Genomic DNA, 27,057 nt, shown 5'->3' with positions numbered 1-27,057 from the left:
TTTACAATGTACTTCGATATAAATTATAATTTTTAGTATTTGTTTTATATTTTGATATGTTTCTATTGACCTAGTTTCTTTTGAGTCTTGAATTAAGCATAAAATAATTTTACTTATAATCCATCTTGATATTAACCAATATGTTTTAAAATAACCTGTATCCATCTCTTGTGAGGGTATTTTCATGCAAGAAAAACCCTTCTACTGGCAGGATATAAGTTAACGTTGATTACTGAAATCGAGTAAAATTTTTGAGCACAGGAACAGGGGTCAGGAAAATGTCCTGTCCCTCAGTACTGGCCACCCGCCTCCAAAGCCTTTAGTGACTATACCCATAAAATATGAGAGGGCTACACTGCAAGATCACTTCTGCTTCTAATTTTCTGTGACTACAGTTGCTTTCAAGTCACTGCATACAGGTGCAATGAAGAGATAAACACATTAACAGAAATTGTTTTCAGTACAAAGAGAAGAACATATATACAAAGAAGCTCATAAGTTTAAGATAGAGAAACATTTTGATTTCATGTTAATACACTGTATTAGTGCAGTTTACACCGGGAGACCAATCCAAATCTTACCCCTTGCAGACGGCTCAGTTTTCCAGTTTGCCTGGATCCCCTTGATGCTTGCCCTTACCTTCCTTCTATTATTGTTTCCACATGGGCCATTTTATTGATAAACCCAAAGAGAAAAGATCAAGTAGACAAAGCAGTAAAGTGCTCACTTCAAGAGCTGCAGCCAATCTAATTAATTTTTCATTTGCTTCTCATGTAGTAGAGACCAATCAATTTGGGATTATGTTTACTGAGTTATAAGAGGAGAAAACGGGCCCTCAATTCCTTGTCCATTCTGCCCAAATTAGTGAGTTAAATGATCCCAGGGGATACCATAAAGCATATAAATAGGTCTTGCAAGTACCTTTTCTTTTAATTACAGATCAACTTGTCAACACTCTCTGCAGACCCTGACTTTGGTAGAAGGGCAAAGTTCTAAAATCAGACAACGGGGCTTTACTTTTCAATTTTTTTTCTCTGTTATCTCACTAACATATTTTTAGTTAAAATGTCTTTAGAGAGAGCTATTTTTACAGGTGGAGGTTTGGAGTGCAAGAATTGACTATCACTCAGTGAAAGGAGTTTCCAGTCATATAAAAAGTGATATCAAGATTGATGGCCTTTATCCTATAAGAATTGTCACTCTTAGGGATGTACTGAATTACTCCAGAAAATGGAATTGTATGAACTAGTAGGAAGGGACACTATATTTCATGGAAATAAAGAACCTGGAGAAATAGTGTCTTCTAAAATGGAGCTCCCAGAACATTAAGGTGGAATAAAAATAAAATCTATGTGTTGATTAAAATACGGTGGCGCACTTGTGCAAGGTTTCAGGTACATCGAGGTGCTCTAAAGCCAGTGTTAAAAACCACTGCTCTAGGACTTGGCATTTTAAGGTAATTGACTTGAGACTATCCAGTAACCTTTAGAATTATCTCTAAATTCTCTCTCTCTCTCTCTAGTCAATCGATCACCAAGTCCCCAAGGTCTCTGCGTAACTCTATTCTCCCTGACGTGGCATCGCTGCTCACCTGGCCTATTGCAGTACATCTTAGCCACTCCAGCTAGCTCCAGTCAGGACTATTCTGTATCTCCTGCACTGTGTTAACATACATTTTACATAACACATCCTTTACACAACCGTTAAAGTTATTTTCAGAGATGTAATCAATACTCTTCTATCAATCTCGATCTTTTTATAAGTCAGAGTTTAAAAATATTCATTGTCTCTGTGAAGGTCTTTAGAAACTTCATTTATTCCATTGTATTCAGGGAATCAGGAAATGTTATGCAAATAGTCGCTTCACACCACAGGCTGACAATAAATATCAACACAACTCATTCCGAAATCCAGCCCAGATTCTTAATCTCTAGGTCAGAATTTAATAGACTTTAGAATGACACCTATTGGACCATTTTGAGCCAAAAAAAAAAAAAAAAAATGTGATATGAAGTAAAAAATACTAAACAGGGGAAATGAGTATTTAAAAATATACCAATATATTTTGTGCAAACCTATAGCTTAAAAAACAAAAAACAAAAAACCCACAAAGCCACTAAACAGAATTCCTAGCCCTTTACATGATATAAAATAAATTTTAGTAATTTTACTTTAAAAATCAGTTTATTGCTTAACAAGAACTTTGTGAGATATCTTGGGAAAGGAAATGAATTTATAGTATAAAACCAGGTGGAATCACAGAATGCCAAGTTTAATTCTGAGGTTCGTTTACAACATCCTGGGATTTTTTTTCTCACTTTTGGGAATATTAGTTGGGGCAGGATACTTTTTGTCCCCATGCAAATAATGATCTGAAATTTATGGCTGCCTGACTATGTAGTTTGAAAATTGAATCAGAGTTGAGTCCTTTCAGAGCCTCATGGGAATTCTCATTATTTTATTTTCCTTGGGGTTTTATGGTTTTACTTGGTTAGAAGTCAAATGAAAGAATTTTCTTTCTGTCCCTTACCCTCAGATTCATTAGCTGCATGTTCCTTAAATCGTGGGAGATGGTTATAGTTGTTTGGCCAGTTTTAACAAAGTTTGAGAAAGACGGAGGGAGACATGGTTAAAACAGAGTTTACTTTTCTTAAGTCAGGTTTACTATATGTGAGGTATAATTTACATATAGCAAAAAGCACCCTTGTTAAATATAAAGTTCAACAAGTTTGAAAAACACACAGTGTTATACCTACCAGCACAATAGGGATACAGAACATTGTAATCATCCTACAGAGTTCTCTTAACACTGCAGTCAAGTGCAATCAATTCCCTGCCTCAACTCAATCCCATCCCTCGGCCCCCAGCCTCTGGCAATTTTGATCTGATTTCTGTCCCTTTTTAAAAGCTTTTCCTTTTTCAGAATATCATATAAGAGGAACTATACCACATGTTGCCTTTTGTGTCTAATTTATTTAGCACTAATGATTTTGACATCCGTACATGTCACTGCATTTATCAGTATTTGTCATTTTTGATGTCTGAGAAGCATTTTGTTGCATGAGTGTATTAAAGTTGAGGCATGTAGCAGATGATGGACATTGGAGTTTCCAGATGGTAAACTATCTCCCAAAGTTGCTGTTCCATTTTTCACCTCCATTAGAATCCTACTCTACAACTTCTGAATCAGAAACTCTTGGGGTGGAAAACGGGATTCGGCGTTTAAAAATAAAAACCAAGTTGATTCTTATGCACATAAAAGTATGAAGTATCCACCTGCCTATCTCCAAATCTGGCATCGTTTTTTCCTAACTAAAACTATTGTCAGAATTATCATCAAGAAATATTTACTAAATTAATTGCCACTATGAAAAAGTCACCACATACTTGATAACACAAAATTTTACCTCTAAGTCCCGTAGGCTGCAAGTCCAATGCAGGTCTCGCCAGGCTAAGATCAAGGAGCTGGCAGGGCGCTGGCCCTCACTGGTGACCTAGCAGAGCCTGTCCCCTTACAGTTTTCAGCTCTAGAGGTTGCTCGCATCCCTGGACTCCCGGCCCGCTCCCCACCCGCAAAGCCAGCGATCCCGCTGCTCTGCAGCGGCTCCTGCGCCCTAGTGCTCCCCCCTGACTCAGCTAGAACCCTCTCTCCTCTGAAAAGCTCATGTGATCGGTGGGCCCACCTGGCGGCTAGTCCAGGACGCTCTTCCCCGCTCAAGGCCCTTAATTGGATCCATCTGCCAGCTGCTCCTGCCATGGGCGGCACACTCACGGCTCCGAGAATCAGGACGCGGACATCTTTCAGGGCTGTGACTGCGCGCCAGAGGCCGTCAGATTCTCATGCAGTCATTAGAAATCATGGGCAGTTTTGTTTTCTTACTGAAAATCGGGGCTCAGTTGCTGTTTCATTGATTTCATAAAATGTGGAGTAAATTACCCATTCTCTTGGAGTTTCTATTTTTCTATCTACAAGAAGAGGCATAAAAATAGGTACTTATAATATCAAAAAATTGACGTCCATAAATATAGATTAACCTCAGGGACTTTGTTCATGGCATCCTCATTGGTTGGGTGCGTGTTTGCAAACATCAGGAACAGCGATGTTCACACGATTATTGCCTGCAGCCTTTCCTTGTGGACCACTGGCAGTAAGGAGAGTGCACAGTCTACGGATGAAACTTGGAACCATGCAGCGAAGGGACAGCATGCCTGCATCTGGTCCCATTAGTTAAAAGCAAATTGGTACTTATTTTAAGACAAAATATACTCTAGGTTTAAGAATACAGGATATATGTTCTATATTTCTCAAAGCATTTAGACTATTAATGCATGGTACCAAAAAAAATTTGTTGAATGTGAAAAAATATTTAAGAAGATGCTTTTGAGCATGATTACCAGAATTATTTGATTTATATTTATATGCATTTAGGAGTTATAATGAAAAGAAAAAATACCTGAGGTTTGAATTTAGAAAATTCAGGTTTCAATCCTGAATCTGTCATGTACTGATGCACTGAGAGACTTGAGATACGCATATAACTTCTCTACACCTCAGTTTCCTAATCTGTAAAATGCAAATAATGATGCTTCCTCCTAAGACTGTAACGTGTGTCAAAGGAGAAAATAATTGTCAATGCTAGAGGCATCATCATTATCATCATTTTTTTATAGTACATACCTCACAGCATTTTTGGATCATTAAATGAGATGTTATATGTAAGTTTTCAGGACTGGAACATGAAAATGTAAAGCTGACAATAAATGTATCATCATTAACTTTGGCAACATATCCACAAGTCTTAAGTTTCCCCTTCCATTCCAAATGTTTGCCAATTACTGACTGATAGACATATTATACGCTATAATGATTAATAGACATATTACATATTTAGGAGCAATTTCACTCCTAAAGGTAAATCCTAGAGAAACCCAGATATCTGCATGAGGAAACAAGAAAGTGTTCATAGCAGCATTGTTTGTCATTGCAAAAATTTATAAATAGCTTCTATGTTCCCAAGAAGAATGTGTAACTAACGTGGAATAATCGTTCAATGGAATACTATGTGGCATTAAAAATGAATCAAATAGAGCTGCATACCACATGGATAACTTGATAATTATTATTAGGTAAGTAAAAAAGTTTAAAAAGATATACTTCCAGGGTGGGGCAAAGTAGGTTTGCAGTTTTTTGTATAGAAAATAATAAAATAATTAATAAATAATAAAAAATAAACTCTGTGTTTCACTATCTCACAACTGTAAACCTGCTTTTGCCCTACTCTATAATAGCATATGTACTAAGATATAAGACGTATGTATATAAACTTTTAAATCATTACATGCATAGTGGACGTATAAAGAAATACATGTAGAGCTGGGAGTAGGGTTGCCAGATAAAGCAGAGGGTGCTCAGTGAAATCTGAATTTCAGAAAAGTAACAAGTGACTTTTTAGTGTAAGTATATCCCATGCAATATATGGGGCAACCAAAAAGCTTTTGGTTGTTTTCTGAAATTCTAATTCTACTGGGAGCCTGTATCTTTATTTGCTAAATCTGGCAACCCAATGAAGGAGGGAGAAATGCACAGAGGTATCAATTGTATTGATGATGTTTTATTTCTTAAGCTGGGTGATGGGTAGGTAAATGGATATGTGTTGTATTATTCTTTATGCCATTTCCAAAGTCTTAAATATTTTATAGTATGTTAAAATATTAATAGGCAAAAATGAACCATTCACCAGAAGAAAATCTCTAGTTAACAGATAAAACTAAGAGCCAAGGCCAACAATAAAGAATCAGGAAGGATAACTAAAAGTAAAGTTTAAAAAAACACTAATTAAAACATATAAAATAAAAAGGGAAATTATGAAAAGCAAGGGCAATAAAGTGGAATCATTTGTGTTATTAACATCTTTTATTTTATGGAATGCTTAATTAACTACAGAATTCAACCGAGAAACAAAAACTTGAATTTTAGGTATTTTCCACGACTCTGTAATAATTTAATCTATATTTCAATGAATGAAAACATATTTGGCCACAGGTAAGAAGCATAATAAATGAAACATTTAAATCTATAGAACATATTGCCAAGAGTTGGCCATCACTTAATTATTTTAGGCCTAGAAGAGAAAAATATGAATAGATAAAACAGAATAATAAGCTACACATCTACTTCTCTAGTCAAAATCAGAACAAAGTGGCTCTCAATCCTGGAGACGGAGCATCTTAAAATCACCTGGAAAGTTTTAATAATACGAATGCCTGGCACTCACTGCAAGCAAGTCTGATTTAAATGGTCTGCAGGAGGAAGCAATTACTGGAAGTCTTTAAAACTCCAGGTGATTCTAATATATGGTCGGGGTTGAGATTTGCTGCTCCAAAATTTGAAAAGCCCATACTGTGCAAGAGATAGTGTAAAACTAAAATGTTTGCCCTGTGGAGGTAAAAGCTGGTTCCTCATAGAACAGATTCAAGTATCACCTGACTCCATTGACTTTATACCCAATATAAGTGATAGTGAAACAGGTATGTATTGTGGAAGCACAACAAGTCCATAGTGTTGAGTAAATGGATCTTCACTGAAATACTGGAAAGTGTAAAAGTACCCTAAAGGGTAATGGCACTTGGCGCTTACATGATAAGTCTTGAGAACCCTCAGCGAGACCCTAAGAAAAGGGGAAAAAGCCTAATTTCAAAATGTGGAGAATGAATACTTGCAAAGGTTTTAATTTAGAATGAAAATACTTCAGTGTCTCCCAGCAATACCTAGCCTTTACCACAATAAGATGAATTTAAGACAGTCGGGTTTTATTTCTAGTTGAGTAACATGAGCTTTGGTTTATGGCCCTTTTTCCCCTAGCCTCCTAATTAAATGACTAAATCCCATCCACAGCATTACCTACAGAACATGATTGGAGAAAGATTAGCCATTAAAGAGAGAGGGGAATGCTATTATGGTTTTTGAGGCCTATAACCACCCACTCTCTTAGGAATCCTATTATGGCTGAGCATTTGTGTTATTGGTATTGCAACTCAATTCACATATATCAAGCTATAAACTCCATTTACAGTCAATCCATATTTCTAGGTCTCCTCTAGTAACTTATTTATTTACATTTCACTTTGGAAGAAGTTATGTGCTTCAAACCAGCTTCATCTGTTGCCAGTGACTATGGAGCTGCCGTTTGTGGTTCAAAACAAAAAAGCATCCTGTCCCTATTAACTAAAATCCAAACATCTGCTGTTTTACCTTTGGTTTTAGTTAGAGCTTCATAAAAATTTGTCGTGATGTTTCATGTGATTTAGATCCACTTTCAGCTCAAAGGAGCAGTAATAATACAAGTAATTATTTCCATGGTGAAGAATGCCGACCAGGACCAATTCCACAAATCAGGGTAGACAGACACCATGAACAAATGAATTTTGTCTATAGTTCCTTTTACAATTTTAAACAATTATATCCATAATGTGTTCATGTCCTTGAATTTAATTCTTCAGGAACAAAGGACTAACCCATATTATGCACGTGACCACACATGTGGCCCAACTGCAGGGCTCGATTAGCTCTAAAATGCATTTCTTTGACAGAAGAGCTTGACATGTTTGGTGAGCCTTCATTTTCTTCCCTTCCATTATGTTTGCCCATGCGATGGATTTCTCCTTTTTCCGCGTTTAAATTCATTGCATTGACAACACACATTGCAAACTCCTCAATGATTTCTCTGTGCCAAATGAATTTCTGTCAAAAGGCTCGGGTGAAATCTGTCTGGTCCTGGTGACCAAATTGATCCAGCTGCAGCACCAGATGAAACAGATTATTCATCTAAGTTTGGCCGGGCCGAGCCTGCTCCCTCCTACACATCCCTGGCTGCTGAAAACGGAGCATACAACTTTATCTTACAGCCAGAGCTTAGGGGAGTTGAGTGTTTTCATTACCTGTGGACATCAATGGCCTTGGGACATCATTCATCATGCTGAAATCACTTCATTATTTTAATGAGGTTTTTCCTCTTTCTGCTAACTAGGAAAAAAAGTACAGGGGAGAGAAATTTTATCTCATTATTTCTGAAACTAAAAAAGAGTGAAGAAAGTGGAATAGAAACACACAGAAAACCTGCAAAAGAGAGGCAGCCGTGCCCATGGCTGCTGATCTCTACCTCTGCCTCAGCAAAGACTAGGGCGACGTGATGACCAGGAGCCCTTGAGGGTGCTCCAAGCTCAGAGGCTACATGGGTGCTGGGCCTTGGGAGGGGAAGCAAAGTGATTTTTCTCTCAAACTTTTCAAAACCTGTCAACCCTGAATATTTGAGAGCACATTTATAAAAAGAGAGAATACATATATTAAAGCTAACACTATGTAAAAATATATGACCGCACTGCTCTTCAACTCAGGTGACTTCACTATTGTTCTCAGATAAAGGTATAGAATCATGGCTATGTTCAGACAGTGGAAGAGTGTATGATATTCTTTGAGCATGTGAGCATTTATACATAATATGCATTGAAATAGCTTCCGTTTTATGAGAAAGAACTTCATTGAGATTAACTCTGAACAGTGGATAAGCCAAGGCTCAGAAGACTGGTCAACATTTAGGACTTTGTCTTTCTTACAGCAGGGATTTTCAAACTTTAGTGTGAACCAGAATCACCAGAATCATGGATCCCTGGGCTCCACCCCACACAGTTTCTGATTCAAGGGTCTGGGGTGGGGCCTAGGAATTTTTGTTTCTAACAAGTTTCCAGTTGTTGCTAATGATGCTGGTCCTGGGACCACACTTTGGGAACCACTATCTTAAAATCACCATATGAAACAGCAGCTGTGCACTGTTTTGCAGAAGTAGTCAAAGTGTTATTCTGCATCCTAAGGCCTTGGAAGTCTTTCACTGTGAAGACAGTTCTCAAAGAAAGATACTGACTTTAAGTTTGAAATGTTGGACTGATATTTCACTGTCTTGTTTTTCATTATCAAAAACTAATCACTTGTCATTAAATAGGTGAATGAAGCCACTGCAGTGGACATGGTTCAAGGACCACTCACTCTTTTGCATTCATTCTTACCATTTAATGTTAGAGAAAAATGCATATGTTCTATTACTAACCATAGAACTTTGGTGTCGCTGGAAGGTAAATTTCATATAACTCAAAAGCTTTAAATCATGACAGAATCTCAGATTTTTGTGTCATGAAGATTAAACCTCAAAGACACATTATACATTATGTAGTCCATTCAACTCAATTCCTCCTTTCCAAAGACAGACAAGGACCCAGAGAGTAGAAGTGCATTCCCAAGGCCACATAGCTATGTAGTTAAAATCAGCGGCAGAATTAGAGCCAAAATTTCTGGGCCCATCCAACGCTCTGTTTTTACTCACACATTCACACACTTCTCCATAGACTCCCTCATTCATTAAACAATGAAATTACACATATAAAATATGTTAGAAACTGCTAGGCACTGACCATGTGAAGGAAAGAAAGGGTGGAACTAGTATCTTACTGACCACTCTGTGTCAAGCACTATACCAAGCGATTTTAATGAAATGTCCATTATGGTTTCTTATTTAATCCTCATAGTCACTTTGAGAAGTATTACCATCCCATCTTTACTAGGAAAAATCTTAAAGTGGTTGAATCCAAATTTAGTGATCTTAGTATCATAAGACATGGTCTCTATCCAAGAAAAAATCAAGACCTAAACAGGCTTGAAAACAAATACTTTTAATAAAATGTTATAAGAACCATAAAAGAAGTAGAAATGAAGAAAGGAGCAGTGAACACGGCCCATGAAGAAATGTTAGCAAAGCTGACATTTATTGGGCATATATCACATAGTAGGAAGTTATCTTATACCAATCTGATTTGATCCTTTCTACAACCCTGTGCAGAAGGTACTATTACTGTATCCCCATTTTACTAATGGAAAATAGAAATAGAAAGGAACGTGCCCAAATTCACAAAGCAGAGCTGTGATTTAAGATAAATGTGCCCAACTCCAAAGCCCACGCCTTTGCCATATGCTCTTTGTCTCATCATGGGTGTTATACCAAGGTCTGCCTCTCTCTTTTCTGTCTTGAAATGCACAATTTCTCTGATACATGGATTGCTCTGCCTTTTACCTACATATTGCCAACAAACTTCCACTCTCCTCTAGGAGTGAATCCTGTGCCTTCAAAAAGTAGCTTCAGTGCACAGGACAGTGCCAGCTGGAAAAGTGCCGGCGCCTGCCATAGTACTAAAGGTTTTACTAGCAAGTGTTTACCCTTCCTGGATGCTCCCACCCAGGTTTTCTTAGAATGTCTTTCTGTCCTTTTGACAATCATATCGTTATGAGCTTCACTCTTAAATGGAGCAGAAGAGGCAGAGAGACAGAAAGCTGTCTCCTTGGAGAACCACAAACAAATAGCAATCCAAGAGCATTATTTTCATAAAGAAATTTATTCACTCAGAAGATGAATAGAGTTGATAAGCTTGGTGTCTCTAAAGACTTTCCCAAACTTGCACTTTCAAAAAATTAATAATACAGAGGAGAGTGCTTTAGGAAACAAGTGGTACAGTAACTACATTCTGTTTTATTAGAGAAAGATAGGCTTCCCTCCCAGGGTAACAAGGTTTTTCACAGCTTTCAGCCCAGCAGACTGATTAGATATAGTTAAACCCATCAGGGCCATGCAGTGTCTGTTAATTCTTGGGCGGATCATGGGACTCTGGAGACAAACAGCCCCGTGCATGGAGAGAGCATTATCCTGGGCAGCTGAATGATGCCTGACTGTTGTCTGCTTCTGTTTCGCTTTGCTATTCTGACAATGCCATGAGGGACTCTGAGCTTTAAGAACCTCCAGAGACTAATAATGCAAGTACTAATCGTTAGCATCTCCCAGAATTCTTGTAGTTCTCATCTCCTCCAGTTTCCCTGGCTGCTGTTTGTGTAATTGAAGAAAACAACACAGCCAAAGGGAGGCAATTTATCTTGTGAGCCTCCCTGTAGCAGAGCAACCTAGCTGGCTTGCATAACAAAAATCCAGGCAGAGGAAATAATTGATCATCCCGGGCCTGTGGGTGTGGTCTCTCCTCTTAAAACAGAGCTAAATTGAAAGACAGAAAAAAAAAAAAAGGAATTTTAAAAGGAATTAAAAATCTTTACATTTTAAAGCAACCTCCAAGAGGCATCTTCCCACTGAAACAAAGCAACCTCAGTGGAGACACATGCAAGAAGAGCTGCATTTATATTCAAAACCAATAAATATTGGGGGATGACATCTTAGGCTAAATAGGTCTATCCTGTGCTCACTGGCTTTGAATCACCACGTTAAAGTGTAGTAAGAGATTATTAGTCTAGCATAACCAGTTAGATGCAGAATATAAAATATAACACAAGAGTCCTGACACCCTCTCAATATTATTCTGCAGTTATGTGGCTTATTACCATAAACGTATAAATGTCACCGTCTAGACAACACAAGTCATGCAACTGCTGGACTGAAGAACATGTACACATTTATGTATGAGACACCTTTTGAGAAACCTCTCTAGGTATACAGCTATAAATACAAGTGATCCAGAAATATTTCTAGGTTTTTCAGTGTATCTGATAGCCCAGGGAGCAGTAGTAGATAAATAAAAGCAGCAAAGAATGAGTGGGACTCTCTACTTAGCAATGAGCAGTTTGAAGCTCACCTGGACAGTTGCCAGAAATGCTGAACCTAGGCCCATCCCAAAGCTACTGAGTCTGAATCTGCATTTTAACCTCAGAATACAAAGTATTATGCTTATAATTTATTGGTTAACCTTTAAAGCACTCTTTCATTTATGTCAGCTGCACCAAGATATTTTAATACTTCAGGGAAACCCACTCAAATTAAACTAAAAATAAAGTGTACGCTGGAAATTAAGTATAACTAAGATCTGAAATAGAGTAGAACAGTAGAAAACCCCTTATTCATGATAAGAGTTTACCTTCAAGTTTTATTTTATTTTAAAACAAAATCTTCTCCAAGGCTTATTTTTACCTTTCATCTTTGCCTTCTAATTCTGCACTAAATTCTGGCCACATCATCCCAACCTGCCCCTTCTGGGATCAAGGGGCATGGCCCCTGCCTGGGCACGACTGCTGCATGGTTATAAGCCTCCACTGATGGGGTAACACTTCACCGCAAACCATTTACCATCTAGGCCTCACTTAGCAAAATCTCCCTTCACCTGGTATGACTTCAAACCAACTTTCTTGCTGGTATTTCCTTCCCCATTGTTTTATTAGGCCTCCTGATGGAGGAAGGGATCCCCCAGGCTGAGGCTACGGCAGAGTGACTAAGGTAATCATGCTGGACTGATTAAATACAGCGGAAGCTAAACAAGAGTGAACTCAATGTGGGCTCCTGAGAGTGAATGTTATCCAGGCCATAAAGGTGCTAAGTACATTATCTCCATCTCCACTAGATCCTGCTTAAGAAAAACTGGAAACAGTAGGAAATCTCAAAGGCTATTTTCAACTAATTGGTATTAACATCCTTATGCATATATAATCTTAAAAATATCAAATAGCCCAAAGTGAAGGCACTGAAGAATTCTTACACTGCCCTTTATGGGAGCTTTTTTCTCATGAATTTCCAAATAAAATAAAATAAAAAATATTAATAACCCAGAAAAAATATAATTATATAACAAATCCCACTAATCCATTACCTCAGTGAGCTATTTGGGTAAAGTAAAATGGTCTCAGCTCTAAATAATATAAGTTAAACAAATGGATATGTGAACAAGGTGAGAAAAGCAATATAACAGGAATGAGATCTAAAAGATGAAAGCTCTTGTGGAACTAGTTTATTGATCCCAGAAAAAAAAAAAATTTAATGGCAAAATTCACAAGAAATCAGAGACTGGTGGATTTTTGCCTGTGATTTTGTTTCTAATTTCAGTCCACAGTTACACATTTGTCTGTGTTACTGGAACTTACTGTATTGCAGAATGTTCAAGTCAAGTCCTCTCATAGCCAATCCTCAACCACGACTAACCCCTAGCACCTCCTAGAGTGAGGCCAAGGTCACCCACCAGTGCCTAGAACTTAGTGAGATATCAGTATTGCTGGCTGCTTGTCTCCTTACCTCCTTTCTCTACTTCTTACTCCTATTCGGGGCCTGAGAAAAGTAACCAGGAAACTCATAAAACTGGCCGGGATTGAGTCATTACAGTCCATGTTGGCCTCCTCTCAACCAGGTCCTCGGAATTCTTAGAAATGGCTGCGTTTTCCTCGCCTGTCCCTTTGTGTCTGACAGAAGCGAGTCCTGGTTCGTTCACTCCTCAAGCGCCCTGTGGTCCCTGTCACTGGTTGTCCAGGGCCTGCCCTCCTCCCTGGAGAGGAAACCGCATGTCTACGAGCCCTGCCGTGGCCTCCTCGCTCTCCGCTGGTGCAGCGCTGTCTTCACAAGCCTTCCACTGCCCTGCTTGCAAAGCCAGGCCCTCTGCTTGTTCTCACAGTCCCGCACCTCATGATTCTCTGGGGTCCCCTTCCTCCCATGACCCCATTCTTATACCTTCAGCCATTCCTGTGCACTGATCTTTGCTCTCTCCTGTCCTCAAGCGATTATATAGTTATCCTCCTGCCACCTCCAAACGGCAAACTCATTTTGCATCTGTATCTCACACCCATTTCTCCCAGAGGAATCACATGCACTTGCCTGTGTGTATATACTTTTTGTATATGCCGTTGCCTTAAAGCAGTTTTGGGTGTGTTGTTTTTTTTGGTTTTGGTTTTGGTTTTTAATTTAAGCTAAACATCTGAATTCCTTGAACTCAGATTGTATTCAGCAGCAACTAAGAAAGTGATGGGACTCACCATTACAAATCTCTGAAATAATTCAGGCTGCTAGCAAAGACTAACAACAGTGTTCAGCTGCTCTGAGAGGGAAGTAAGCTACAAGGGTCCGGACCAAGAGCACATGAAGAAATCCAGGGACAGGTCAAGATGAATCTCTAAGTTCTAGTTTCACAATTTCTTAATACTTAGTTTGTAAGAGGAATAACTGAAAAGTAAGATTTTTAAAAAATACATTAGGAAGTCTCCTTCCATGAAATTGCTTCCTTATAGGTTTGACCAGAGAAGTTCAAGACAAATAGAAGCTTGATATATAATTATATTTAATACATTGAATTCTGTAAGTCTTTATATTAATTTATTAAAATAAAAATATTTAGAGAGCCATCAGTTCATTGTCGACAATGGGTGATATAGAGCCAATAGAATGAAATGTCCTGTTTATTTTTCTATTTGTATATTTTCTTTTAACAAAGCAAATTTACTAAATACATGTTGTTTGAAATAAAATGGGGCTTTCTCCATTCTAAAAATGATTTTCATCACATTAAAAAAATTATTATAGCTCATTAAAAGAAATACTAGAAATAGTAAAAAGCAAAAACAGAAATTTAAACAAAATAAAAAGCAATCTGTGAAAAGGCCTTTCCTTGTTGAGACCATTTCTGACCAATGATAGCCTATGTTAGGAAGCTTCCACATTGTGTGATAACATTTTACTCTGACACTGCACAAAACAAACAACTCTCTCCTTTTCAGCTTTGGCCAAATATGGATAGAGAGCATATCCATCAGCCTTCTGTTCTTGGAGTGATAATGCAGAAGCATCCTCACAAATACTTTTTCTCACATCATTCAACACCTTCCAAATCACCAAACCCCTTGATTCTTGCTGCATGCAGTAATTCTAATTTCAGGCACACACCTCAGTTATTTACTATTCTGAAAGACAAAGTGATGTGGGTGTTCAGGTCTCTATTCTTCATTCCAAGGATGACCACAGAATTAGCTCTTAGATAATCTTCAACTATGAAAATGTCATGAAAATATGGCAGGGACCCATACTTCCCACATTGTCTTTTCTTATCTATCTGCCGACCTTTGGGGAACTGCTATATAGAATATCTCTCCCCATTTTGGCTATATAGCTATTACTCTATATAGTCAAACTCCAGGTGATCTTTGAGGCAAATGTGTAAATCTTTTATCTTCAAAAATAAAAAAGTTAGTTTTAAATGAGAATATCTGTGAAGAGTAAACCCAACTGAAATGATTTTTCGTGCCCTGGACACCAATGCCCCAAGCACACAGGTGAAATAAGGTGTAGACTTTCAGACTGGACAGAATGAGTATTCCTGTTTTAAGAAAACATAGAAAGACTTGTTTTATTGCAAACATCCCACATGTAAAAATAAAGTATTTGTCCTCACTTTAGTGGGCTTCTAAGTTGATGAGCTGCTTAAAGTAGCAATACTGGCTGCACATATGTTAAAATAGTTGCCAGATGACGGCTGTTCCAAGGATAACACAGGACACATCAATAGTGTGTAAGAGAAGGGTAGGAGAGAGAGGGGCTGATGCAGAACTGACAGTCCCGATAGGAGCAGATGGTGGCGAATACTCACAGAGCTCTTTAAATCACACTGGTCCTTATTCCAAGCTATTGTATGGGGACTTCCTGTATGCCAGAGTTTTCAGAGCTAATTGCTTTTGAATCTGCTGCCATAACTGTGTTTGTCCAAGGGGAAAGCTGGGGGTGAGGGGACAGAAGAGAACATAGCATGGACTTTCTGGCACTCTACTCCTTACTTATTCAACTGTCTATTAATTATATAATTTCACAGTTCATAGATTTCAGAAGGTGCAGCCAAGAATAGATCAGTTGCCCTTTGAGATTAGAGACTAAAAAAGAGAGAAGAAATAGCAGAGGGCATGTGTTGGAAAAGGCTATGTTTAGCTTCATGAGAAAGCCCTAAAATCAATCTCAGTGCTGGGGGAAAAAATTGTATATATGTACACACACACACACACACACACATATATATCTTGATTTAAAAAAGCATCTGAGCGTATCCAAAGAAAAATTAAGGGAGATCGGGGGTTTCTCCTGAGCTTGGGTAAGTGATCCCAATGAGCTGTGCTCCTATATGTTTTCTGTGGGAGAGATTTTGTTTTCACGTGTCATCTTTAAAGTGCTTGCTGTCCACATTTTTTACTTGCTGAGCACCCACTGTGTGCTGCTGAGAGCTATAGAAAATGGAACATACAGTGTATTAGTCAGGTTTCTTCAGAGAAACAGAACCAATAATATGTGTAGAGATTTATTTTAAGGAATTAGGTCATGTGATTTTAGAGGCTTGAAAGTCCAAAATGTACAGAATAGTTCAACAGGCTGGAGACCCAGAGAATAGCTGATGTAGCTCAAGTCTGTTAGCAGTCTGGAGGCATAATTCTCTCTTTCATGGGAGACCCAGTCTTTTTTCACTTACGCTTTCCACTGATTGGATAAGGTCCATCCATATTATGAAGGGTAATTTGCTTTCATCAGTCTACTAATTTATATCTTGATCACATCTAAAAAATACCATTATAGTCACATCTAGAATGGTATTTGACCAAAAAATCAGTACTGTGGCCTAACCAAGTCAACACATAAAATCAATCATCACATATAACCACCCTCTGCATTTAACTTAAAATGGAATAAATCTCCATGGAAATGTTCTTCAAAGACACCCATATCCATTTATATGAAAATGCCTGTCCTCCGTGAAGACCTGTTCAAGAAAACTAAACTTTATGAACTCTATTTCCTAGAGATATTCTTTAAGTATTTTATTTTTTAAAATAAAAATTCTGAAATATCAAAAAACTATTTTTGTCTTGATAGTTAAAATAACCTTTCTCTTACATCAATAGATGAGTGGATAAAAAAGATGTGGTACATTTACACAATGGAATACTATGCAGCCATAAAAAGAAGGGTTTCTTACTCTTTCCTGTGACAGCAAGATGGACCTGGAGAGGATTATGCTGAATGAAATGTCAGTCAGAGAAAGAAAAATATCACATAATCTCACTTATAAGCGGAATCTAATGAATATAATAAACTAATGAACAAAATAAGTCCAGAAACATGGAGGCATAGAATAGACTGACATATCTCAGAGGGAGGGGGTGGGGAGATGGGAAGAGATTAACCAAAGAACTTATATAATATATGCATAACTAACAGACACAGACAATAGGGAGGTGAAGGCCTGGGGTGGGGTGGGGGCTGGGAGCAGGGGACTAAAGGTGGGGGTGGAGATTGGGGGACACCTATAATACTGTCAACAATAAAATAAAATGTAAAAAATTAAAAATCTTTAAAGCAAAAGAATAAAAAATAAAATAAAATAACCTTTCCCAACAAACTTTTCAGTTATTGGGAATTAAATAAAAGCAAATGATTTTGCTCTTTTATAAACTTGGGGGTTTTCAAAGACCTTGTTAGATTGAGATTTAACATTTTAGTCCTGGTTATTGAAAAAGCAAGCATGATTGCTAGAGTATGTGAAAGAGGAATTAAAAAGAGAGGAAGAGGCAGGTGAATTTGATTATTTCAATCCATGAAACTAAAATTGCCATTTGGTATAATACATTGAGATTTACTTCCTATCTTTAGAGATTCTGAGAAAAAGATACCTGTGTTCCTTTAACTAAACAAGTGTGGGCAATCAATATAAAATTACAGTGTATTGTAGGTGGTGGTGCTTTTTTTTTTTTTTTTAAACAAAATGTCATCTAGTTATGATTTATCCATTTCACTTCACCAAACTTTTCTAAGCCATGCAGGGCAGCTACTGTTGGAACCATGCTTCAGAATTGGCAAATAAGGTTTAAAGTGATTGTGAAATTAACTCTGGCTACTTAACTAGTAAGTGGCAAAAACGGGATTTAAACTATGTCCATCTCTTTCTAAACCTAAGCTTCAGGTATGTGCCTCGATTTCTTCATTTATCAGTGGGAATAAAATAACACTTCTCAGAACTGTTTTAAAGATTATATAAGATAGTGCAGAAAAAGTGGTGAGCCCAGTGCTTGGCACAGGGGAAATAGTTCTTGCTAGCCTGCAGAATCATCAACAGGATGGATCACTCAGCCCCAGCACCCAGAAAAGAGACGGTCATTCTGCCCGGCGGTGTTCCTCAACTGCAGGGGTTCCCAACCATGCAGAACATAATGTACTCAATGAGGAAGGTTTCCCTCGGCGTTGAGCAATGTCTCTGCTAATTATGGCCGTACAGAACCAGCTGCCACTTTATTGTCAGTGGCCAAAAGGAGAGCAATGGTGAAAATATCAGCCCTGAAAAACAAAAACCAGGGAAGAGGTGGCCAATTGGAGCAGCACCCACCAGAGCTGAGCACTTAGGTATCTTGTGGTTAGCAGCAAGGAAAGCTCTATGAAACTTTGTAAAGTTCGGTACCCTACCACACCCTAGTGATATGTCTTCCATGTAGTTCATTACTATTTCTCATCAGAATTTTAGGGATAGAAACTTATAAGCAAAATTCAATTTTTAACTCTTTCAAACTGGTGGTTGATTAAGTAGGCAAATCATATTGGACATTATTTTCTTACAAATCATCTCATGAATCTTTTAATCACACTGATATCTAAAAATGGAAGGTAAATAGTATGTCTCCACTTGGCATACAGGGAAACTGAGACATGTAAAATGTATTTAGATTGTACTTAGATTTATAAATCAGTGAAAAACCCAGAATAGAATTTAAGTGATGTTTTTACTCATATTATTTGTCTATTTAGAGAACCAACTGGCATCACTTGCACTTTAGAACAAACAATAAATCAACCTAAATTTCCTTCACAAATGCTGAATAATATAAGTTCAGTATTTCAAACTGAAAAAAGTACCTTAGATTAAAATATCAATATAACTGTCTTCGGAGGAATCAAATGAAATGTTAAATCTAAAAGAAGTTTGTTTATACTGATAGGCTCATGGAAAATACCAGTCAGTTTGTTTAAGCAATAAACCTTCAAAAATCAAGTTGCGAGACATAAATGCTTATGGGCGACATTGGCTATTATTATAGTCCTAAAACAAATATTGATGAAAACTAGATAAGACATTTAGAGCATGAAACTCAAGGATTCAGCATACTATTTTTTTTCCTACTACCTTTCTAAAACATATGTTTTAATAATAAAACATAATGAAGACAGACTCCTGAGAAAGAGGCCAATCTTGATTTAGAACTTACCTATTCAATAAGGGGCTAACAATTCTTGCTATTTTTTCCATCTTTTCCATGCGAGATCTCAAGTGTGTCAGCTTTGGGAATGGTTAATGCTAAGAAAAGGTAGTCATTTTTTGTATATAGCTTATATTGGGTTCTCCCAGAAGCTCAACTGTGAGTTTAGGATTTATGTGCAAGTAGTTTATTGGGGGTGTTAATCCCAAGAGAGTGTGGCAATGAGGTAAGGAAGGGAAAGAAGCCAATATAGGGTGTTTCATAAGTAGGTTAAAATGATGTGGACAACTAGGATTCGATATGGCTTGGTACTTATGGTAGAGGGTGAGAAATGTGCCCTTGGAGTTTTACAATAGGAGGAGAGACAGAGTTGGGACACTTATGCACCAATTTCCACTTGTAATTTGTGGGCTGCTGGTGGGTAGAGGTCGTTGGAAGTGAACTCCCTAGCACTTCCCACCTGCTCTGCCTCAAACCTCTGCAGTCAGCAAAATCCTTAAAATTCAAACCTGAAGATACTTGCATACAAGGCAGTGAATGCCAAAAGAAATATAGTTTGGAAACCCACAGCATCTGTCACTGTTCTTACCCCCAGGTGTAGACTGGATTCATGATTACAGTGCAGTCATCAGTCTATAACACTTTATCTCCTAGACTCTGTGGTGCACTTTCTCTAATATTTAACTAGTGGTTGCATAGGGCAAGGATGCTCAATGACTCTGCTGGCACCATATGTCACGGTCAGTTGTGAGATGTGCAGCACTAATGCATTTACCATTGAGAGTTCAGACACCAACATTGAAAATGATTAACCTTTTTAAGGAATTTAAGTAAACCTCTGGTTATCCTTTTTAATGCATCCATCTAACTCTCTGGATTGATATGTTTAAGTAAAAGAGAAAGATAGTGTGAAATTTGTACTCTGAAATGCTTATAACCAAGACATCATCTCATCTACTCCATAAACTATAGTGTCTCTCTGGACAAACTTTATTTTATGGCTTCAAAGTGTTGGGAGCCAAAGGTAAAGGCAGAAATCTATCTCATATATATATATATATATATATATATATATATATATATATATACACACACACACATATACATACATATATATATATTCCTTCTGAGTAATGGACTTACAAAGAACATGCCAAACACAAGTCCACAGAGTTTGAGGCATATTCTCTCTTTTTGTGGAAAAGTTTAACTTTTATGAAGAATTTAGTTAGGCAGCTGATCAAGTACTATCTAAAGGGCATGCAATTATCCAGATTGCAAATAGCATTCAAAATTGGAAAAGATTGGCATGTTTTCACGTGCACATTTAAAACTGGTCTTGGAGAAGTAATGTGCATTATCATTTTAGCCAACCAGAAGAACAAATAAGAGAGAATGTATATCCTTTACAATATTTACTAAACTGTTCTCAAAGCAGAATTTCTTAAAAACTTTAGGATGTCCAAGGAATGCTGTAATAGTGGCAAGTATGTATGTACTTCAGTGCATCTTTAGAAATGAAATGAAAGTGGAATTTGTCCAAGAGACCATTATTAACAGATATATTAATTAATTCAATACTTTGAACATTGAGTACTATGCTAATAAAAAGAACTTGTTCTTACGGAGCTTAATTCATGCACAGAGACAGAATGTGCATATCAGAATTTAAATACTAGAAAAGGCATCAGATAACTGTACATAATTATTTTAAACGGACAGGTTGAGACAATAAGTACTAGAAATTCATAGGGGGGGCCCATCATTAGTGATGACTTGGTTGAGTAGACGGGGTTGAACAGGACCTGAAAGACTGGTAAAGTAGGGAGACTTTACAAAAGTACTACTTAAGAACAGCAACTCATATAATGATTACTAATACAATAGCTGTTTCATGAATAATTCAGTATTCAATAGCTCACTCCATAGTTCATTATTCAATAACTTAATATCACAATATTATTTTTAACATTTATAACTACCATCAAAAGGATAGAGCCATGAGTTTGAGATCCATTTCATCTCTACATTTGTTTAATATTTATATCAATTTTTTTTACCAAGCATCAGGTAGTAGGTCACCACTTAAAGGATTTAGTGCTATTAAATGTTAAACTATTTCTTAAAGACCAGTAGGGAAAAAAGACTTTCTTAAAGACAACTGTGAATTATACCTTTTTATATTATTAAAGGTTTAATTTTCAAGTCAACCCAAGTTTGGGTTCCTCTGAATAGTGAAGAAATGGCATAGTCAAAAATAAGAATCTTGCCTCTTCTATCATCATTTTTCCCATTCAATAAGAAGCAAAAGGAGAAAAAAAAAGTTATGTTTAGAAGCAGTGTGAAACCACTCAGATAGACAAAATAATTCAAGCAAAATTATCCCAAAAGAAATAATTTCAAAAGGTCGTTCATTCATAACTTTGCACAAATGCCACATTGAGGTGCCTGCAACCTTCCTTGATAACCTGGTTTTCTTGGATCACAAATGTAGCTAAAATTTAATGGGCTTTTAAAATTATATGCAAAGCACATTTTTAGAGCCTTATATATATTCTCATTTATCCCTTACAATAATCCTATAAGGTAAGTAATATTATCATTCCAATTTTACAAATGAGAAAAATCCAAGCTATAAAAAAGTTAAGAAATTTGCCCAGGGTTTCAGATAATAAAATTTGAACCCAAGGTGTTTGAGGAATATGCCTTCATTTAATATCAACTTTTTAATTCTAACTTTCTCTGCCTTTGTCCTGTCATTGATTAATCTAACAAAATCCCCAACAATCATATATGTTGTCCCAAAACTTTATCATACCTGTTATAAGGTGTTTACATTTTCCCTCCCTTGTTCTTATCTCCTTCAGGGATGTCTGTGGCTGGGGCCTCTGAGAAGCCTAAAAAGGGCTCCTCAACGTAACCATTGCTGATACTATTCACCATTATGATTGGCACTAAATGAAGTTGCTCTATCTGAATTTATTGTTACCCTGTAAAAAAAACAGAAGGAATAGTGACTCTGCTATGGACTCAACACCTTGGACTCTGGATGCCACTACATTCACTATTGGGCACCAAACCAGCTACCAATATATGCTACCCTAGGAGTAGAGTGTCCTAGTAATATTATTAGCTGCCAAAGCACTAAATTCATGTTGTATACTTTTGGCTAAATGAAGAGAATTCCTGTTTCTGTTCTTGTTTGCACTGGCTCCAAAGCAAAGCATTTTCTGTCTCTAAGTGTCTCATGCAAATTTATGTAAAATAGAACTCTTAATATGGGCCTCTACCAGAATCCATGTATACTGATCTGGAAGCCAAATTTGTGTGACTGATGCAGTGATGAATTAAAAATGCCTTTTCTCCAGAGACTAGCACACAGCTCTTCTTAAGGCAAGAGTCTTTACAAGGGGCTCTTTATTCTCCCAGACCAATCTACCAGGGCACCTGGAACTCCAGTGTTAAATGCTATATGCCAAAGTGCATTGAAAAATGTAGGAACCAGCCCAGTCCAATGGAGAAAAAAGCATAGATGTCTTGTATTTCACCTTCATTTTTGAAAGATATTGTCTCCAGATATAGAATCCCGGGTTGACAGGGCCCCCCACCCACCCCTTGAATTACAAATATTGCTCCACTGCCATAAGGTTTGCAGTGTTTCTAATGAAAGGGCTCCTGTCATGCTCATCTGTGGTCCTCCTTCCTCTGTGCAAGTGTCTTTTTATTCTGGCTGCTTTAAGATTTTTGTTTCATCATTGGTCTTAACCAATTTGACTATAATATGTCTTGGTGTATTTTTTATTCGGACCTATTGAGTTTCTTTGATCTGTGGGTTTATACTTTTCTTTCAATTTGGAGAATGTTCAGCCATTATTTCTTCAAATACTTTTTTGCCTCCCATACTCTGGGACTCCAACTCCATAGTAGTAGGATGTTTGAAATTATCCCACAGCTCACTTATGTTTTAAGACATTTTTCTGTTTTTACTTTGATTCTATTCTATTGCTATATCTTCAAACTCAACCAATCTCTTTCTGAAGTGTCTAATCCTCTATTGATCTCAGCAGTATAATTGTTATCTCACATAAAATTTCTTCATTCCTAGATGTTTGATTGGGCTATTTGTTTTTATAGAGTCCGTGTCTTTTCTTAACATACTCATGCTTTCTTTCATCTCTGTGAACACATACAGTGCAGTTATAATGACTGTTTTAGCTACTAATTATAACATTGGTGTTATTTCTGGGTGTGTGTTTTTAACTCATTTTCCTTCTTATTATGTATTATATTTTTTTCTGCTCCTTTGTATGACTGAAAATTTTACATTGGATATCACACATTGTAAACTTTGCTTTGATGGAGATTTATATATTCCTTTAATTCTTGAGACTTATTCTGGAATTCAGTTACATTTCTTGGAAATTATTAAAACTTCTTGAGGCTTACTTTGCTAGACAGGACCAGAGCAGTTTTTGGTCAAGAGCTAATTTTGTCCAAATACTAATGAAATGCCCTTAAGAGTACTCTACCCAGTTTGATGTAGTCCCATATGTTTATTTTTCCTTTGTTTCTCTTGCCCTAGGAGATGTATCAGTGAAAAGTACACTACGTGGGATGTCTGTGACTTTACTGCCTATGTTTTCTTCCAGGATTTTTATGGTTTTGTGACTTACATTTAAGTCTTTTATCCATTTTGAGTTTATTTTTGTGTATGGTGAAAGTTGGTGGTCTAGTTTCATTTTTTTGCATGTATCTGTCCAATTTTCCCAGCACCACTTATTGAAGAGACTGTCTTTACTCCATTGGATACTCTCGCCTCCTTTGTCAAATATTAACTGACCATAATTGCGTGGGTCTATTTCTGGGGTCTCTGTTCTGTTCCATTGATCGATAAGCCTGTTGTTGTACCAATACCAGGCCGTTTTGATTACTGTGGCTTTGTAATACAGTTTGAAGTCCAGTAATGTGATCCCTCCCATATGGGACTACATCAAACTAAAAAGCTTCTGCACAGCAAAAGACAACAGCCTCAAAATACAAAGGAACCCCACGGTCTGGGAAAACATATTTGCCAAGGATGCATCTGATCAGGGGCTAATTTCCAAAGTGTACAAAGAACTCATACTACTCAGCAAGAGGAAGACAAACAACCCAATTAAGAAATGAGCAAAGGACCTGAATAGACACTTCTCCAAAGAGGGCATACGGATGGCCAAGAGACATGAGAAAATGCTCAACATTGCTAATCATCAGAGATGCAAATTAAAACCACAATGAGGTATCACTTCCCACCTGTCAGAATGGCTCCATCAACAAGTCAAGAAACGACGTGTGCTGGCGAGGGTGTGGAGAAAGGGGAACCCTGGTGCACTGCTGGTGGGAATGCAGACTGGTGCAGCCACTATGGAAAACAGTATGGAGGTTCCTCAAAAAATTAAAAATGGAGCTGCCTTTTCACCCAGTGATCCCACTCTTAGGAATATATCCTAAGAATCCTGAAACATTAATCAGAAAGAATATATGCACCCCTATGCTCAGAGCAGTACAGTTTACAATAGTGAAGATCTGGAAACAGCCCAAGTGCCCATCAGTAGATGAGTGGATAAAAAGCTGTGGGACATTCACACCATGGAATACTACGCAGCTGTAAAGAAGAAGGTTATTGTACCCTTTGGGACAGTATGGATAGACCTGGAGAATATTATGCTAAGTGAAATAAACCAGGCAGAGAAAGACAAACATCACGTGATCTCGCTTATACGTGGAATCTAAAGAACTTAATAAACTGAGGAACAGAATAGACTCAATGACATGGAAGCATGGATCAGACTGACGAATGTCAGAGGGAGGGAGGAGTGTGGGTGGGTGGAGGGGGAGAGAGTAACCAAAGAATTTATATGCATATATGCACAACCCAAGGACACAGACAATGGTGGGGAGAGAGACTGGGGAGGGGAATGGGATGGGGTGGAATGGGTCATTGGGGAGAAAAAGGGACATCTGTAATATTTTAAACAAAAATAAAATTAAAAATAAATAAATTAATTAATTAAATTAAATTAAAGGAAAACAATTTTGGAGCTCACTTTGTCTGTATCCGTTTCCTCAGGGACCATTGTTCTTTGCTGCACATTGTTCAAAGTATGCATCTCTCTCTCTTTCTCTTTTACATTTTTTAGTCATTTAGTGCAAGAGGATAAACAGCCCTTATTACTTCATCTTAACCAGAAGTGGGGAGGCTCAGCTGGAGAAATTCTTTTCCAATAGTCTAATTCCAGACATGGCTCTACTAATGAGAAGCATCTAAGTCACCTTGGAAATGAAATGTGAAACAATTAAGTGGTAGGGTTCATAATTGCCACGATCCTTCATACAAGTAAGGTTATGAGCAGGAAACAGATGGTAAACTCAAATTGGATAACTTTCAGAGAACTCAATAAAAAGAGAATTTAGCAAGGTAGGAACTTTATTTTGGAAAAGCAAGAAGTAATGGTATAGTATGATTAGTAATAGCATGGGAACTGTTGCTACCCTGGGCCTGAATGTTGAAGAAGAGTTCCTTCTAGAACACAAAGAAAGTATTACACTTAAAAGAAGCTATAGACTTCAGTAGAGAAATGTAGCCAAACTAAAGTCATCTAGCAAAAAAGAACTAGGTCACCATAAACCCTGAGCACACAATAATCTTATCTTTAAGATTTCCAGCCTGCACCTCCTATTGATCCCATCAAAAGCTGGAGGTCAAAGGCATCATTTGATCTACTCTATGGGTCAGTATCCAGATGATTGGTGCAGAATGAAGAAGTGGAGAGAGTTGATTTGGAAGGACAAATGTAAGATTTTCAAGACACTCTACCAAGGTAACATGAGAACTATGATGTGTACATTATTACCAACTCTAAGAGCTGATGAAGGTGAATTGAAAGGAATAAAATATTCATGTCACATTGATTATAACCAGAGTAAAAAATGGAGGCCACGTCAACAAGCCTATATGGAAGATATCTTTAGAAAATATCTACAGCAGTCAGATAATTATACACACAGGAAATCTGAAAAAGCATCATGACTACTCACAACCAATTTAACACTAATCATTGTTTTAATAGTGGCTTAGTAAGTAGTTATTATTCTATCATTCGTGAAGTATTTTTTTTAAGTGCTCAGCATTATACCAGAAGTATTAAAAGAACCAAAATATATAGTTGTTATGGTCAAAGATTTTACATTACTCTTGAAAAAATAAAACATGCATGTAACTAAATAATCAGTTAAACACACACACAAATGATTTTGCTATCTAGATGATAAATGATATAAAGATTCAGAATTATAGCATAAAAGTCATCATAGAATGAAACGTATGTAGGTCATTAATTCATAATTCTGAAGAATTTATAAATTTATATACTGTTTTCTTAAAAAATGTAGTTTGCTGTTTTGTTTTGTTTTCACTGGCTTCACTACTTGTTGCTATAGCTCTCTTACTGATGACCTTCAATTTCCTGATATCTTTTCCACTCAATAACTATGTCCTATTACTTGGCTGCTGCAAGAAATATATTAACAACGAATACCACCCAGTGTTGTCTACTCAAAGAGCTGCTATAATGCAAACTGAAGTTCCAAGAGAAAAAGTCAAAGGATATTAGAGCATTTATCAGTTTTTAACTGAAAGAATATGTTTGATATAAAAACAAACATCATATAAACTAGGGAATTAAGACCAACGTGTCCTTAGTTTTAGAAATGATTCAGGAGCAAAGTAAATTGAAGTAAAAATGTTTCAAACTTGCCTTTCCATTTAAAAGTCCTAAAAGGCCAAATTGATAAAGCATATAACAATTCCACTATCAAAAAGCTATTGTGACTTGGCATAAATTAGGAACCTGGTCTCTAGATAGGTGTTTCAGAACAATGCAGTCATCAATTAAACAAAGCGATGTGATTAGTATAACAAATTGAGAGGCAAATGGTTAGCTTTC

Source organism: Miniopterus natalensis, chromosome 1 (genome assembly GCF_054644295.1).
Source record: "Miniopterus natalensis isolate mMinNat1 chromosome 1, mMinNat1.hap1, whole genome shotgun sequence".
Taxonomy (NCBI): Eukaryota; Metazoa; Chordata; class Mammalia; order Chiroptera; family Miniopteridae; genus Miniopterus; species Miniopterus natalensis.
The sequence above is the reverse complement of the archived record's forward strand: the minus strand, read 5'-3'. Positions refer to the sequence as shown.